Raw genomic sequence first — 18,476 nt, 5'->3', positions numbered from 1 at the left:
AAAGCTTTAGCTTATTTCTATTCTGAAACTGAGATAACTGAGGTAATTGTGAATACAAGCTCTTGTGAGAGTTGTCCTCTTAGATGTCAGCAGGCTTGTGTGTTTCTGCTAAAGCGAACCTGTACGAAATGACATCTTCTGATCTTTAAATATGTTCTTTGTTAAATGCCATAAGATACTACAAAAAGTAATTAAAAAACTGAGTGTAAAGAGGACAAGATCTGAACAGTGTGTTCCAGAAGTCACATTAAGAATTTATACACAGACTATTTCTAGAAAATCCTACTTAAGTTCAGTATCGAGTCTTGGTGGGTCATCAGACTAAAACAAGGTAGCTGATTGTTTGAGAATCTACAATTAGATGTAGCATTTCCCCTTAGTGATGACAGCAATTGGAGCCTCAGTGCCTTGAGCTCTACTTCTAACATCACTTCCATTATTGCTACCAGTGCTAGAGTTGTAACTGTGGAGAATATCAATGTGATACTTTTACCAGTTAGAAAAAGTCCATTTGCTAAAAGCCTTTTAATTCTCTGTTCTTGACAAATATAGGCTTCTAAAATCTTCACCATCATTACTTGCTTTTTTCTTCCCATGAAAGTAAATGTAGCTTTAATTTTGCCTTCCAGAGTGAATACATTATGATATAGTGTACAATTACATGATAGCCTATTATTTGCCTAGGGGTGCCCTGCTTCAGTTAGTGCATAGGTTGGGAAGGCATAAAGAATGACATTTATAACACTAGCCTAAATCTAGCTTTTCTTAAATTTTAAATGCTTTATTTTTCAATCTACATAAATAAATTTTACCCTAGAAAGTTTCAGAAGTGTGTCTAAGATACTATCATGGTAGGTACTTTGTACACGTCGAAATAACCATGTAGTAACTATTGCATGCCATGGTACAACAGTTGCCTTTATATTCCTTTTGAGGTTTTTATGCATTTCAGATCTTTGTTTATTTTCAGTTTAGAATTGCCATTACTGAGGTTGCTGTGGTTGTAGACTCTTGAAGTTTCTCTCCAAAAAGATATCTGGTTTTATTTTTTTTTTTAACATCTAAAGTTAGAATATTGTATTTCTTTCTTGCTGCAATGATTACTATAACAATGAGAACATCAGCGTTTTGTGGATATAATGCAACTCAAATCTGTTCTGCTACAGAGACTCTGCTTTCAGGTTTGGTTTTTTTGATGTTTGGTTTTTTAAAACTAGGGTGTCATGGTTTAGCCCCAGCCAGCAACTAAGTACCACACAGCCGCTCGCTCACTCCTCTCCTCTCAGTGGGATGGGGAGAAGAATTGGAAGAAAAAGGTAAAACTCATGGGTTGAGTTAAGGACTATTTAACAGGACAGCAATAGGAAGAGAAAAATAACAACAACAATACTAATAAAAGAATATGCAAAGTGAGTGATACACAATGCAATTTGCTCGCCAACCAGAACTCAATGCCTAGCCCATCCCCGAGCAGTGATCTCTGGTATGGAGGATGATGGGTGAAATATAAATATGGAGAGGCCTGGCAGACTGATTATATCACACTCCCACAAACCCACCAAGGCAAGCATTATGCGCTTACAATGGTGGAAGCTAAGAGGAGCTGTGTGCTTCAGTACCAGTCACTTCTAAACAGCTCTAACCCCTTCATATGCTGCCAATATCTCTTTTTCAGTTGGAGTATCCCTGACTCCAAAACCCCAGGGGTCGACCTTGAGTCTCCCTTGGTGCTTTCTGCCAGAGATTCCAGGTAGAGCCATTCTTCCTGGCTGCGGCATAGAGCACATTTTTAACATTTGATCCTGCTTGGACCGGCTTATTTCCTGTTGAATTTTTTCGAAGTTGCTTAGGGCCCCATTTAAAATCGTTCTTCTTTCCAGTCACCTGATAGAGAGGGCTTACAATCAGGCTGTAATTTGGAATATGCATCCTCCAAAAACCCACACCACCTAAGAAAGCTTGCGTTTCCTTTTTGCTAGTTGGTGGAGACATAGTTGCTATTTTGTTGATCACATCCATTGGGATCTGACGACACCCATCTTGCCGTTTCATTCCTAAAAACTGGATCTCCTGTGGAGGTTCCTTAACCTTACTTTGTTTTATGGCTAAACTGGCTTTCAGAAGGATTTGGACTATTTGCTTCTCTTTCTCAGAAACTTCTTCTGCTGTGTCGTCCCATACAATGGTGTCATTTGAGGTACGGGCATGACAGCAATGACACATACAAATACCAGCTTTTGGCATATTTCTCATTAATGGTGTTCTTGCTGAATGGAGAGACTTTACCATTCAATGTGTATTTACTTCAAAGTGGAAAAATGCAAAAAAAAAAGAAGAAAAAAAAATTAGAAGCTTTTTGGACAAAATAATGGTCACAGAATTGAATTTACAGGTCAACACAAACATTACAGGCATGTGTTAGTCTGTCATAATTATGAATGTCCAGTTGTTCTTGCCTTATGAATAAAAATAAATGTAAAAATATGCCATCTATATTTCTTAGGCCAGATTTTCTTTCATCTTTTTCTAAACAAGCACTCCTAATCTTTTAAATCTTCTGCTGTGCACAACAGAGCACAATTTAGTAAGGATTGTCAAATGTCATTGCAAACCTGGGTTATTTTAGTGCCATTATGTCATTTAATAGTGTCTTTCAAATACTAAAATCATTCTAAAAATGTCTTGTCAGGGTTTATGATGTTATGTTCTATATTTCTTACACTTACATACAGAGATCTGTTTCAATTATATTTTCACACAGGTTTATCCACTTAGTATTTGGTTATGAGGTTACAAGTTGGTTTTGAAAAATTTGTTTCATGAATATTTACAGTCCATCTGTTTATGAATGAAGCACAGACTGAAGAGACAGCATATCATAGATGAGTCATAAACTGGTTCTTAATTATTTCAGTTTGGAGGCAGTACTGAGTGGTGTGCTTGCTCCTGTTGGCCTGTGTACAGTCCTGCAGCTGGTGGTGTAGGCTCCTGGTCTGCCCTTGAATTAATCTCTTGACAAAGCTGGGGGACTTTTGGGTACTCAGTCATAAGAGATGTTCACTCTCCCATAAACCTGCATCCAGAAACTGATAACTGACAAATGTTTAGTGAAAGATTAAACAACAAATGATCTTCATGTTCTGGTAATTTTTCTGACAGTTTCTTAATTTTACTGTAGTAAAACCCCCAGTATACAAAAGGGTACCAGTCCCATCACCCCTCTCATTTTAGAAGTGTGTAATTAATGATCACAATATTTCTTACATGTTTACATTACTGATTATTTTTCCATCCCTGCTCTGAGGAAGGTACTAAAATATGCTCATTTTACATTGAAGAAAGTGTGGCAGAGAGAGCAACGACTTGCTTCAGGGCACACATCAACAGTGGTGTAAGCTTAGTCATTCCAACTCCCACTTACAGTGAATGCTACATCGTTCTTCACAGGATAGAAACCACAACTTACAAAAAAGAAAAATAGCAGCAGTAGCTCCTTTGTTGGGACAGCATTTACAGAACCCAACTTTTAACACCCCAATGCCATCTACACCTTACTGTAATGCTTTAATCTTCTTTTGTTTGTGGGTAACTTTGTGCTTTTCAGAGAGACACCTAGGTACAACTAGAAGATCCAAAGCAACAAGGCTAGCTTTGAAACAGGAAGGCTGATTGCAATTAAAAGGCAGTGGGATTATTTTAACTAAGCAGTGTTTTACTACAATGAGCAAACTAGAAAAATCTTATTCCTAACAGAGTACAAAATGGTCCAGTGGCATTTGATTTATTCCTGCTCTAAGTCCTAGCTTACCTTTGAAGAAGTGTTAACAGAAACAGTTCTGTAAAGCCCATTTAAGAACAAGCTTTTATTCAACATGAATAATACTATACTATTTTGTGGATAAGATTAGAAAATTATTCTACTTGTATGTAAGGGAAGATGTTTCCCAATGAGACATAATGCTGATGGAGCATGTGTATACAAACATGCATGCCAGAAAAATCCCTGGCTAATCAGAACATTCCTCTTAGCCAAAGAACCCAATATATGGATTTCACTGTGCTGTGTCTTGCCTCATGTTCTGCGTGCTACCAAAAAGTTGTTAGGACCAATGCATTGACCTTTAATAGTCTCATTACTTAAACTTGTGCTTGCTGGTAATGGTTTTCAAAAAAGGCAGGAACTACTCAGAATAATGAAAAAAGAGTAGAAAGGACATCCATGGAGTCACTGGGAGGAGAACAAGGCTACTGTAACCAATGTCATAACGTTACTTATGATCACCTGAGCAGGTAGCAGCTGTGTAGCACCTCATTAAATGATGCCTTCACCTGATGTTGAGGAAAGGCTGAGTACACGGCCCAAAAAGTTGTGCCTTGGGGCTCAGCAGAAATCTATTAACAAAGAAATATATTAATGAAGAAAACCAGTGCTGTTTGTGCAAAAACTAAATGTTCTTCTCATCTCTGAAGTGACTCCAAAGTTACTTTTATTTTGTCAGCCTCACTTTTCACAAGTTTTGTTTTTATGGATGGTATTTAGCAGGCAGCTCCTATAGATTTTGCTACATGATAAATGTTTTTGTCCAGGATGTTTTCACACTTGATTGGAGTGTGGGTCTTAACATCAGACAGCTCACTGTCGGCATATAAGGAATCCATATTGGCTGTCATGCATATATTCAGTAGGTCATCCATGTACAGAGTAAATAGAAGGAAACTGTAATGTACAGGGTTATAAATACATGAAGAGTCTCTTGAGCAAAGCTTGAGTGGTTTCTGATGTCAGCAGAACCCTGAGATGAATTTAGTGTCCTGCTCGGTTTTGCTGTTTTTCTATTCTCTGTGAAGCAGGGCTCCTTTATAAATAGCAAGAGAAAGCCAATAGTATTTAACAGAGAAATCAAACTTAGACACTAAAATGATAACTGTAAACATTTACAAGATGTCTTATTCTATCATTGCTACAGACAGATGTATACAATTGTGTTTCATGGATGTAGCTCAAACAGGAATTCTGAGCTTATTCAAGATAATTTACTTAATTTCCTGGCTGTAATGCTGTTGTAATTGGATATTACAAAGAACAATCTTGGGCTTTAAAATACTGTTGGTATATGAATTGAAATATAAAACCAGAAAACATGTTAGTACAGTACAGATTTAGGAAGGCAAGTTAGGAAGAGAATGAATATATATTATGCACTAAAGAATAACAGGATGATTTATTTTCACAGCAATGCAACAGAAAATAATTTTTAAGACTAAGGATCTAAGATTTCCGTACAATAACAATCCATTGTAACAAAGGAGGAATAACCTCAGTCAATGACATTCAGAAAAAAAGAAACTGAACTAAATTGTTCCTGAAAAATAGTCCATAGGCTTCAGTAATAAAAATTGGTATATTTTGCAAATTGTCCTGCAGATTACTCCAAAACCTGTAGACAGAATCAGAGTGACAGTGCCCAACTGTATTTGCTTCTGACCCAGAGGAGGAAGAGTTCTGGTCTGAATGAAAAAGACAAAATAACAGCATGTCCTGTGTGTTAGCCAAAGCCATCAGGCTTAAACTCAGTCACAGCAAATAATAACCTTGTTTCTATAGAAGTTTCTATTTTTCACATTGTGCAGCATAGTAATCATAAGAAATCATTTGTGATCATGTTGAAAGATGTTGCATATTTACTATAGTTAGTCTGAAGGAGCTTTAAGCATGTAAACAGCATAATTTGCTTCAGAGGTTAAAGGTCTGGACCAAAAAGGTGGTATCTGCCTGGATCAAAAGCTAGTCAGAACAGCTGACATTTAAGTGTGGGTGGAATCTATAGAATGGTGAAGACCTCTAGGCAGAATTACCTTTGTAACATTGCTAAAATGCAAGATGTGTATTATCTGTGAATATTTATTTTATATAACCCAAAAATCTATCAAAATCCCATAACGTTCTTATCTCAAATCTGAAAAATTCAATAAGGACAACTACCATTAGGAGGACATGATTATTCTGCACCACTATCCTTTCCTATCCTTTGTAAAGCTCTATAAAACTACAGAATATTTTGTAATACTGTTAGTAAAATATGTTGCCCTGGCAAAAATGAGGTGCAGTATGGCTTAGCTGTGATTTCTAGGTGTCCGTGGATGTGTAGGACTGGCTATATAGCTCTGTTGTCTTGTAACCTAAAAAACTCTTGAACGTCAGGTGCATTTGCCTGACAAAAGTCGTGTCATGGGAGCAGGACTGAGCCATTATGTTGGATGATGCTACATAGTACTAGATTTGGCTTGAGAAAACATGCTAGACAGTGTTGGGTGATAGTATGTGAGATATCGACGTCTTTTGCTGATCCTGGCTAGTTGATCAAGTCTCATCTATGTTGCTATAGCGTATGAAGCGAAGAAAAATAAAAGTTTATTTTTCTGGTGCCATTCACAATTGATTTTCCAGCAGTTCTTTTTATGGTGTAATCATAATAACAGCTAGAGTTAAGTTAAAAATAAGTTAGAGATTATGGGATTACAATTAGAGGTGTTTTCTTCATGTCAGATTCTCTGTGGTGGCAACAAAAATGCTCACTAGGTTTCAGGCTAAAATGTGGAATAAGCCTAAAAGTAATTACTCCTGTGTGAATACACAGTTCCTTCTTCTGACAGTAAATTTATCTCAGTTAGGATTTAAAGAAGTCTACAGGCATTGAGAATTATATTAAACATATTCCATGTGTGCAAGAGCGAAAAGAAATTTAAAATATATTAATTTCAGCCTCAGATGGGATATAATTCTTAATATTTCCACTTGTACCCTGGACAATATCTCATAGCTCTATAAAATTTCTTACTCTAAATGCAGGTGTTTTCTTAGAGCAATCTTGAAGGCAAAAATAGCAGTCCTTTCCCCTTGGAAATCTAGAATAATAACTCACAGTACAGAACAATAAATCAGTTATATCCTGGAAATGTTACTGTTTGAAAAAGGAAAAAAAGCCTACAAAATACAGAGTTGATATTGCTTTCCAGAGTAATGCAAAAAGTCAGTTGAACACATGGCTGCATTGTCATACCATGCTTAAAATTGACAGTCACACATGGCATTGAATACAGTCCCATCACTGGGCCCAGCCTGAATATGAGAGAACTGGTTAACAGAGTCCCTCAAGCACTTTGGCTCATGTCTGGTAAAATTTTTTTGGTTTACTACACTTGGGCTTTTTTTTCCCCCACTAGATTGCTTTTTAAAAACATTGTGTTCACTATGTTAATATTTCTGAAATTAGGTGCATTTCAGAGAAATGCACTGTACATTGTTCTGTACAGTGTAACAATGCTCAGGAATTTATGTGTGTAAAGGATTTCATCATCTATATTAGGATGATATTTTAAAATATAGGTCTTAATGAAATAATTTAAGTTATTTGGCTGCAGTAGTACAGGAATACGCATACAAAAAGAAACTCCTAAAAACTTCAGGGTAAATCAAATTCTTGCATCTGTATTGTCTAGAAATAAAGGATACTAATTATAACAACAGATGATACTTACATGTGTAGATGAATACACCAGTTTTTTCCTGTTTCACTTCAACATGTTTGGGAAGATCTGTGATGGAACATGCCTGCCACTTTCAATATTAATGAGAATCTATGAAGTATCTGGCAGGATCACTTACTTTAAGGTGCGATTTCCTGCTGGAATAAGATCTGGAGGCCAAAGGGGAGGTGAGGACTTTATTAATCTTAGCTGGAAGTAGGAGAGAGAGATCACATCATAAAACATTCTGTCAATGTCAGCTATATATGCTAAGATTGGAGTAGTATTTTAAAATCTTACTGTGTCTGACAAGCAAGTCTTTCCATTTTAAAAAAGAGAAAAAAACCTTCTCAAGTCTGTATTTTTTTCAGAAATTGAAGAACTTAGTGTCTTTACAAGGAATGTCCACAAAACCAGCTTGAAATTAGAGTATAGTAGTAGATTAAGGAATCTTGGAAATGTTATGTGAAGGGCTGTGGGTTTGTGGTTTGGTTTGGTTTTTTTAATGACAACTGGGCCTAGATCCATCTATGCAAAGACAGGTAGGAACAAGACATAAAGTTTTTCTGTGTGCCCCCCCAACCCCACCCCCAAACACAGTAGTCAGAGCTCTTTCCTAGAGCGGAGGATTTTGATTTCTTGTTCTCTAGTTTGGAGCCAGAGGGAGAGGAGACAACAGTATTGATCATTTATCCTTAAAAACAGGTAACTCACATCAGTCATGGAAGAACAAAAATCAAGGCTTCAGTTTATCTAGAGCAGGAATTCAAATATGCACCTTCCCCTACAAAAGCAAATGCTTTAACTGTGAAGTTACTAAGGATTGCAAATTGGGAAACACTGTAAATCCTCTGTCTTATTTTTTATGAGAAGGGGCTGATGGGACATAGACACCAACTTAAGCAGAGAGCCAGTAGCTGAGAATCCCAAACAAGGATGGGCCCCTAACTGCTTATGGGTGGCAAATATTACAACCTCTCTTCTTTTTCTGGGATCTCTTACTGGTAGCCTAGGTGTCAGTCCATTAAAATTGCTGGTTTGAATGCCCAAATTTCCTGCATTTTATGGGGAGTGTGGGCACCTTCTCTCAAGAAACTGAATTTTATTGCAACACATACATCCATGATGGAAGTAAGCCAAGTTAATTTTTTTCTACTCTAAAACCAACTGAGTTTTTCCAACAAAAGAAAATGCCAGAGTTCTGTGTGCTCATTCAGCACCAGGCAGAAAGCAAAAATGAGGCTTTTTTAGAATTCAGATGTGAGAATTTGTGCAGAGTTCTACTAGAATGTGTAACTAAAGGAATGTGAAAAGTTTTAAGCCCTGGTGTCATCTGATATGACAGACTATAATATTTCAGAGTTTGCTGCCAAATCCCAATCTAATAAAGGCAGATATACTTCCTTTAGCAAAAGAGTTTCCAGTCGTATCAGAAAAAAAATTTTACCAAAGCAGTGAAGGAGATTGTGATCTACCTAGGAAAGCAAAGTAGTTCTTAATCTGGATAATTTTTTTTTTTTTTACTACTTTATTGCAAAAGGTTAGATTCAGACTGGATGCTGTTGGAGTAGCTGCTGATTAGTGATGCATTTATTTTGGGAAATATAGTAACTAAAAGCTTACTGGACTGACAAAATAATGCCTATGCACAGCCAAAGTGGGAATTCAGAAGCATGACAGATTAGCTTTCCAATGAAAGTCTGTGATTTTAAATCATTATAAATCAAAATTGTTTCACTTCCCTTTGGAGTGGAATAGGATCATTTGGAAATAATATGAAATCACTTCATCAGAAAAAAAACCCGATGACATATTGTCTTTCTTAGATTACCAAATTTGTGGAGTAAAACAAATAATTTTTTTTTCCTAGGTTTTTCTGGTACTTAGCTTACAGAGATGTTTTGTGGGTAAATTATTTTAAACTGCATTAAATATGAAAAATTATGCACAAATATTCATACACAATAGTAATTATATGGAAGGACTATATTAACCTCTTAGATCTCTTTTATTTTAGTAATTTTTTTTTACTGCCTTTGTTACTTAGAGTTACTCATGAGTAAACTTCAGATTTTGGGCCAAATCTTCACATATTTTATGTTAACTTTCTGGAGTGGTCGCATCCAGATTTCACCTATATGTTGTCTGAAAAGACCATGAAGGCACTCAAGGATAAACATATGCAACGGTAATTAAGTAATCAGATGCCTGTAAGTTGCTCTGAATGCTCTACTACATCAGGAACACAGCGGATGAAACGGGGCATAGTTTCTTTTCTGAAACGACCTATTCTCTCTCTCTTTTCATTTCCACCTTCCTTGCCTCCTCTGCATTGTTAGAAACCACTGGTGTCCACGAGATGGCACTACGCCATAGCAGGGAGTTAGGACCCCAGATCTACAGCTCCCATTTTATAGCATAGATATACCCCTTTTTAAACTCCAGAGATTTGTTTCAACTGTAGTTTCCTTATGCTACAAATATCTTGCCTTTCCGACTGTCGTCAGGTGGGAATTGCAGGAGATTCCTGCTAGGAGGTTTTGGGGGAATTCCAGTGTAGAAAGGGATCAAGTTACTAAAAAGTTTGGGAAACTCGTTTAGCCTAAGCTCACTCTATTAAAGGAAACTGTTAGGTGAAGGATCCTCTTAGATAAGAAGTAGCAAGAGTGTCTCTGAGGAACGCGGTTAGTCAGTTAAACAGAGCTTTAAAATATTTAATTCATATGTTCTTGGTCTTTCTTCAAACTCTTATATATAAGGCAAAAGTTGTTTTTTGACTAAATAAAAAAGGATTAAATAATTTAGGAGGTGTATCCTTCAAATAATTTTTATCTGGACAAGCACACAGAGAGGAAATGCCTTATCAAGCCCTGGCCACCTGAGACCCACTGGGCCATTCAGGCCAAGTTAATTGGTTCTGGGGCAGGGTGATACAAGCACTGAAGAGGTACAAGGTCAGCAGTCCCAACCCTCCAAATGAGACAGAAACAGAAAAAAATCCTTCCTGTCATAGAGCTGCTGTGCAGCTTTGCAGGGAGGAGAGCTCTTGCTTTCTGGAAGAGGAAGCAACCTTTGCAGCTGTGAAACCTGAGAGAACAATGGAGATTGTGTAGACCAGCAGTTATGGGGGGCTGCTTTCAGCTCTCCAGGGCTCGATGCCAGAGAGGTCCCACAGCAGCAATCTTTTCTCTGTAATAAATTCTAAACTTCTCTTGACCTTGTTGTTGCACTCTGGGCTGAAATGCATCTGAACAATTATCAGGAGGCACCCCATATCTTAAAAATCGTGGATGTATCCTGAATGCCAACAGAGCTGTTCTGGACAGGAGCAAAATGTAAGTGATAGCATTTTCCTCTTGTTTCCTCTTGTAGGCTGAATTTGAACTGACCTTTTTATTCCTGCCTTAGCCATGCACTGGAAGAACATGTCACACTACTCAAGTCACTTTAGGTTAGTGTGATAGAAGTAGCTCTCATTTTCCTGTATGCGCTCCTGTGGGTTTGCTTTTTTGCTTTGTATTACTGAACTCTGGTTTAACTTTTTTTTTTTTTGAAAATGAAGGAAGAAGAATCCTTCAAGCCTTTAGTTAAGAAAGTCTGAAGACTTCACTTTTTGCTCTACAGAAATATATTGTCCTTTGCCCTTCACCACTCACACCAACCTGCTGTTGTAAAATAATTTGCTCTCAAAAGTGTGATCCACAATGTCCAGGTAGGCTTTTGTGTACCCTGTACAGGCTCTCCTTTACGTAGCACTGGTATACTCCAGAGAAACTGCCTGGAGAGGGTGGTTCCACCTTGCTGAGAGCAAAACTGTTCTAATATATCTGAGCACATTCCTTTCCGGAAACCTTATCTATGATTGGTGTCTCACACTTGAAAGAGCCCTTTGTTAGGCCAGGCTATACAGATGTATGGCTTGGCTGCAAAACACACCGGCATTCCATCCCAACACATCCATGTGTCGATCATGGCATTTATATAGGTAGGGAGCCATCATGTGTTTATGTATAAGTTGTTGCAAACTTGTTCTGTTATGCATTAGGCCTAAAAGAGAAACAGTAATTTCAAAACAGCTACTTCATCTCCAAAAGCTTTTACTTACGTAGAAAATACATAGTGAGTTTGCTTTTCTAGTTCTCCTTTTTTTTAGATGAACTACAAACATAGAAAAAATGAAACCTTAAACAATTAAATACCAGACTGAAGCAATCCTGAAGGCTATTATTATTTATACTTCAGTATCACTTTGAAGCATCTGTTCAATTTAAGGTCCTTGATTTTATTCCAGGTTCTATGGAGAACATGTCTAGTTGTTACAGACCCTTCTTCTCCACTTTGTCATAAACCTACTTCTATGCATGTACATACTAAGGCTGTAGTTCTTCCAGCTTTATGGGTATGCCTAAAATCTAGTCATGTGAACATTCCCATTGCCTTTTTTATATTGTGTGAAAGAACTTAGGCATGTGTATAACTTGCAAGAATTGGAATTGGCTTATTACTTTGTCCTCAGAGGATTAAACCCCTTAGAAATATCTACTTCTTGCCAAATGAGACATAAGATCCAGATTTACACCATCAGTTTTCTATGCATCACAAGACCAAATGTATTTGAACAATACAGTAAAAAAATAGTGTTCTTTGTAGCATATAACAGTGGACTTTCATAGTACGTAGCCCATAAATGTTTGATTGATATATGTAAGGATTTGTAATTTGCGTTTCAAATTATATACCAGGATGGACTGTGTATTTTTTTTATACATATATGTGTGTGTGAGAATATAGTCTTGGATTGTTGCCAGGACTATGTAAGAAATATTGCTTGTGTAGAAGCTCTGAATGGCCTCCTTCACAGTCATCATGCAGGCATTTTCCCTGTCTAATGTCTACTACCCCTCAGTGCTATTTCCTTTAGGTAACTGTATTTCTGGCTCATGTCACACTAGAAAATATTCCCTCCACCGCCTGTCGTCTACTAGGATTCATTTTAAATGAGGTAGTCACTCTCCTTATCTAATGAATGATAGTACTTTGGCCAGTACAGTTTAAGGATTGGGAGGATTTATATATAGATCAGCTGTCTGGACATAATACAAGATTTTCAGCAGTGAAATAAGCATTTGAAATTCAGATTTTATAAATGGGTTCTTTAAAACTATTTGATGTTTAATCACGCCAAAAAAAGAACTTTATTACACCAGTGGCTGTAAGACTTTTGGATGCTGTCTGTATTCATACCACATCAACACAAGAGAAATTTTCATTACTTACTGAAGAAATAATCTCTGTTCTTTCTAGTTGGATTATATTTAAATCCTAGAAAATTTTGACAAAAGAGGAAGATGAAAGCTACGGTCAGTGATAGATTTAGTCTTGAAATAGTTGAAATGTGGCTTGTGGGATAAGTGGTGTTTTATATCGACTGCGTGTCAGCTCTGTATAAGATGTGAGCATGACGATATCAGAGAAGATGACTGCCATAATTTACTTGCTTTTATAAAAACAGGATGTTGCTGGGTTACCCATGCATGGGAGGTATAATTTTGTAACTTTAGGTGCTTTTCACACTGCCTAATTCAAGGCACTCCAAGGCAAGTACCTGTGTTAGGTGATTAGCTTTCCTAGGATCCTCCATAATTGTTGGAAGAAAAAGGTTTCTACCACCCAGTGGGCAATTCAGAGGAAGAATTCACCACAGATAACTGAATTACGCTCCTGATGAGGCCCTCTCACCCTGCTAATACACAGGAAGCTAACAGCAGCTAGCTTCCTACTTTATTGTATAAACAGAAAAAAAGATAATAACAATGTCAGGAATAAAAATCAAATCAGGATAAGTATGTAGGCCTGTAGTATGCCAAATGCAAAATCAGGCATTTGAGGCCAAAATTATAATCCTGAAAACGCCTGCTTATGTGGTACCCAAATTCTAGGCTTTGTCAAACTGTGCCAGGTGCCTAGTGATACGTCACCTGGCGTGTCTGGAGCTGCTTTAGATTTGGTAGTGCTGGGTAGGCAATGGATGTCATGCCTCAGTGTGATCAAGGTACAGAAAATAGATGTTCTTTCCATTACAAGACATGTTCTTTTCTTTTCCTCTGTTTCCTTATCAAGACCGTTATTAATGATTTTAGTGGTTAAAACAATGGTTAGAAGACCCACCTCGTTAAAAAGTTGATATACAAGTGGAGGATAATTTTAAGCATTTATAGTTAGAAATTAGCACTCTAATAGCAATAGATGCTGTACAGTAACAGAAGGAGAAAACTAGTTCTCACCTGAGGCAATTGTACAGCATAATAAGATTCTAAACGTGTTTTAATTCAGAACAGGAGAAAAAGTTTAATCAGTCTTGAGGAAGTGGGAAATTGGCAATGCCAGCACCAGGTTGATTCCATCACTGCAGTGCAGGTTTGAAGTTTCTAGTGGAACTTAGCAAAACAATGATTATGTTATTAATTTTAAGGGATTTTTTTCTTTATTCCTAAGAAAAAAAGGCAAGAAAAACTGTTAGCAGCATCAAGACAAATTGTATTAATCTGTGGCAAAGGAAGAGGTGGGTTGAAACAGATGTCTTATCATTCCTTTTTTTAAATAAATGTCCAACAACTAAAGAAATCCAGGCAGGTCTGAATGAGTGTCTACAGACAGCACATCAAAAGATGTGTATGTAACAGTGCTGTTGTAAGACTGGCCAATAATCACAGCCTACATTAATTCCAGAAAATACACACAAATAATATTTCTTGGCTCCATTTTCAAAGCAGCATTTGGAAAGTTATGTGCACTAATCCTGTAACAATAACAGGATTTTTGTTTCCAACACAAGCATAGCTTTGAAAATATAACCATAAGGGTCTAATGCAGCAGTCAAAGTAATCCTTGACCTTTTACTCTCTGAGAAAAAATAACAATTTTGCAAAAATGTTTGTCACTAAACTAAAAAAAAAAAAAAAAAGTTCCATACCCTGAGGAGTCCTCAGATGAACAGTCTTTTTCTGGCTGCAGGGATGTAAGATCATAACTAAATGCAGGAGAAAGAACAGATATTGAAACAACCCACGTCTGCTTCTTACCTGTCTGAAAATCCCCAGTTCCGCCCCCCCACCCCCTTGAAGTGTTATCATAGAATAGTTTGGGTTGGAAGGGACCATTAAAGGTCATTTAGTCCAACTCCCCTGCCATGAGCAGGGACATCTTCAACTAGATCAGGTTGCTTAGAGCCCCGTCCAACGTGACCTTGAGTGTTTCCAGGGATGGGGCATCTACCACCTCTCTGGGCAACCTGTTCCTGTGTTTCACCAACCTCATCGTAAAAAATGTCTTCCTTATGTCTAGTCTGAATCTACCCTCCTTTAGTTTAAAACCATTACCCCTTGTCCTATCACAACAGGCCCTACTAAAAAGGTTATAAACCTCCGAGATGAAGAAGAGCGAGCGGTCACTTTGACTACTTTATGATTTAAACTGTTAGAAGTAAATATGCTAGTTTACTCTCCTGTTGCCTGATAGTGCAAGGTGGTGTCTGTTCTCCTTCAGTTCCTATTTCCTTCAGTCCAAGGAGCAGGACCTTTGGAAATTTTCAGAATTGGCATTTTTCTGTTCTCCCTAGGAAAAGAATTGTGTGTAAATCTTACATGTGGACAAGAAGTTAAGTGAAATTCCATAATTCACTCAGGGAAGTAGCAAGTACAATCCGAAAAGTTTCAACCTGGGTCTTTTTATTCAGAATTCCTGTTGACTTCAGAGGAATGCAAGATGTGGCTCTTTTTCACAACAGAAAAACAATCCCTTGTGTTAAATATCTGTTTGAGTGAATGGATGTTGGCAGCTTTTTGTATCATACTGAAAGTTGTTGGTTTCTTAGAATATTGGTTTCCAGTCTTGTGGTTTAGAGCAGGGTTATTAGTTATTATTATTTGTGACACCTATTTTAAAGGACATATTAAATAACTCTGTCCAGGATAGCAGTATCTAAAGATTGCATTCACACATAGCAGCATTGTTGTAAGTCTGAATAAAACTGTAATAATATGTTTTTATTTCACATTAATCAAACAAAGCCTTCTCAGCATTGTAAAAAAAGAGTATTTGCAAACCAAGAAAATGACCTAATAATCAAGTTCAACAAAAGATAGTGAATATCCTTCCAAATATCTCTCCATACCTGTCAGGTAAAAGAAGGGAGAGAGAATTTCCAAGACAGAAGGACTTTATGGAAAAAGAATCAATGTTACACGCTAGTGAGGTTTTAAAATACAAGGAAAAGGCTTTTTTTCAGAAAATGACCAAAAGGTGGCAGTACTCTATGCACTGCTGAGTGCCTGGAGCCCTCAGAGCTATCCAGAGCTCATTCTGAAGTGCTTGACATCCACTTTTCTTCAAATATACCCAAGGAAACGATGTCCTTTAAAGAAAATAAATCCCTTTGTGGCTACATTTGGATTTTATAGACGTACACAAGACTACATGAAATAATATATTTTAATAGGTCTGAAAAATACTTGTTTGACCAATTCCCTTTCTACTCACAGACACTCCTACATTCCGGGCTGCTGGCTGTATCTCTTGCTGTAGTCTCACATGGCATGTTGCGAGATCGTGAAAGTCAGACAATTATGCTTGTGGCTTAATTGACATCAGTCTGGATCCATAGCAAAATTCAACAAGACTAAGACTTGGTTGATCCTTTTACTTAAGAAAGATCCAGGAGACAGCTCATGTAAAATCATCTTGTATTTAGAGAAGCATCTGCAGGGTACAATTCAAACAGGTTGATTCTTTATGCCTAGAGGAGTCACACTGTAATGGAGGTAAAACTGCAGGTGTTAAGATGGAAATAGCTGTGTTTTACTTCCTGTGGCCATTATCCTTCCACAACCTTCAGACAGAATAGCCCCAATAATAGATCCCTTTTTCATGCTTGAAAAAACAACTGAAAGATCCTTGCTATTAGCAGTGGGTGATTATAGCATGTGGTGATATATGGTAATACTGCAATTCAAAATGTACACAATACAGTTATTAGTTCCTGCAATGCCAGGATTGTATTTGTGGCACTAGATTTTGCTACGCTCTATCACAGTCTGCGCAGTCTGGCTCTGAGCATACCGTGCCTCGGCCTGTGCTCTGTTGCCTTTTCTCTGTTCCCTCTTCATCCTCTTCACAGGGTTGAGTCTGTATTATTTCTGTTGTTTTCTTGCTTTAATGGACATGTTCGCCCTCACCTCTCTATGGCCAGGAGTGTTACTGCTTTGCCCTAGGAAAAGACCTGAAGAGAACTGAGCCACCACACATTTGGTGCGAGTGGAGGTTTGTATGTTTGTATGTCCTAGGAGGCACTTAGGGATGATAAGGTGCTCAGTGAGGGGCCAGAGGGGCAGGGAGAGAAATATATGCATGGATGCTAAGGGTGCAGTCTTGCCAGACATTGGTTTTCCTAAGAAAGCCAACTTAAGAAACGCCGTCTCTTTCCCTTGATGGCTTGTTTCCAGTCATGTGTTCAAATTGCCTCCCAGTTCTGCCAATAAATATGTTTTAGGAAGCATTGTAAACTGGATCACTGAAATGATCTGGCTTAACAGTCCACTTTTTGGTGGATTTTTTTTTTATCCCAGATCATTTCAATAGGCCTCAGTGCAAAGCATTAGTGGTGAAGGACCTGTGGCTGGGAATGAAAGGGAGGGAAGAAAACCAGGAGCTTACCCTTTTGCTGGTGTTAAACTCTCGTATTAGCTCAAGCCAAACCAAGTATTTTCACCTTCATGTCCATCTCAAAATGTTTCACTGATGAAATCGAACTAGCTGCATTAATGGCTGTACTAAATCTGGAGGCCTATAATGCTATTTTTCTGTATTTTTTCTTATTTTCCACATGCTGTGCATTAACGTAGTATTTCAGTGTTATAACTGCATATTGATCTATTTATTTGTAACATCATGAAGTATTCTGAACTCTGTTACTGATTTGCTCAGGTGGCAGCTATGTCCTTTATTAGTAAAGTACCTACTACAGCGTCCGTCTGCAGCCCTGAGGGAGGCTGCTCTGGGTGTTTCTGCAGTGTAAATACAGAGAAGCAGCAGTTGTCTCCAGTCATTATTTTTGACCTGACAATATCTCTCTCATTTCTGGCCATCTAATATGGAAAATTCCACAAATTATAATCTCTGAACTGTATTTATCTAGCTTATCAGGTGTCAAGGAAAACCTTTTTACGACCAGCGGCAGATCCAACTAGTTAATCACCAGAGTGACCCTCTGCAGTACATTGAGCTCATGTAAATGAGGCAATTGTTAGCTAATCAACCACAGCAGATTTCCTCGTTCTTGGTTGAGACTGGCAACTTCCTTCTCCTAATGCTCGAAATAGTTATTAACTCGAAGAAAACTTTCTTCTCCTTCCTTTGTATGAGGGAACATTTTGATATCTCCCTATCGTCTTCTGCATTTACTCTTTTACTGTCTACACTCACTCTCTTTCTTTCTTACAGCTACCTTGTCGTTCCAGTGAAAATCTTGAAGGAAGATTTGTTGTTTTATTGTGAAAGGGGATACTGAAGTCCTGCACTGGTACAAACAGGTTTTGGGGGATTTTTTGTGCTGTTACAGCATATGTGTGTTCAGATTTTGTGCTCCTGAAGTTACAAAGTGCATTTTTAGTCTTTAGTATGTCATTCAAACATGAAGTTCCTTCTTGAATTTCCACTGACAATGGGAGATCAGTTACTTATGATAAGTCCTAAAGAGGCTAAAAGTGCATATTCTTAAATCTGTTGAACTCCAGTAGGTATGAATCCTTCTGATAATCAAACAAAAAAAGTAAACAAATTAAAAATGGGGAGAAATATTGCTTCTATTCAGTTGTCATAACTGTGGATGTCACTTCAATAAGTGTGTTAAAAGATTCTGTAAGTGTTTGAAGCTGATGTACCTTGAAAATTAG

The 18,476-nt window shown here is 37.5% G+C and overlaps 1 protein-coding gene across 2 annotated transcripts in view; it reads left to right on the top strand.

The window, feature by feature from the left end:
• Positions 1 to 18,476, top strand: part of JADE1 (jade family PHD finger 1) — a 148,340-nt gene that overhangs the window by 12,664 nt on the left and 117,200 nt on the right. The gene's annotated exons all lie outside the window — the stretch shown is intronic.

Source organism: Grus americana, chromosome 4 (assembly GCF_028858705.1).
Source record: "Grus americana isolate bGruAme1 chromosome 4, bGruAme1.mat, whole genome shotgun sequence".
NCBI lineage: Eukaryota > Metazoa > Chordata > Aves > Gruiformes > Gruidae > Grus > Grus americana.
This window is presented reverse-complemented; position numbering and strand designations above follow the sequence as displayed.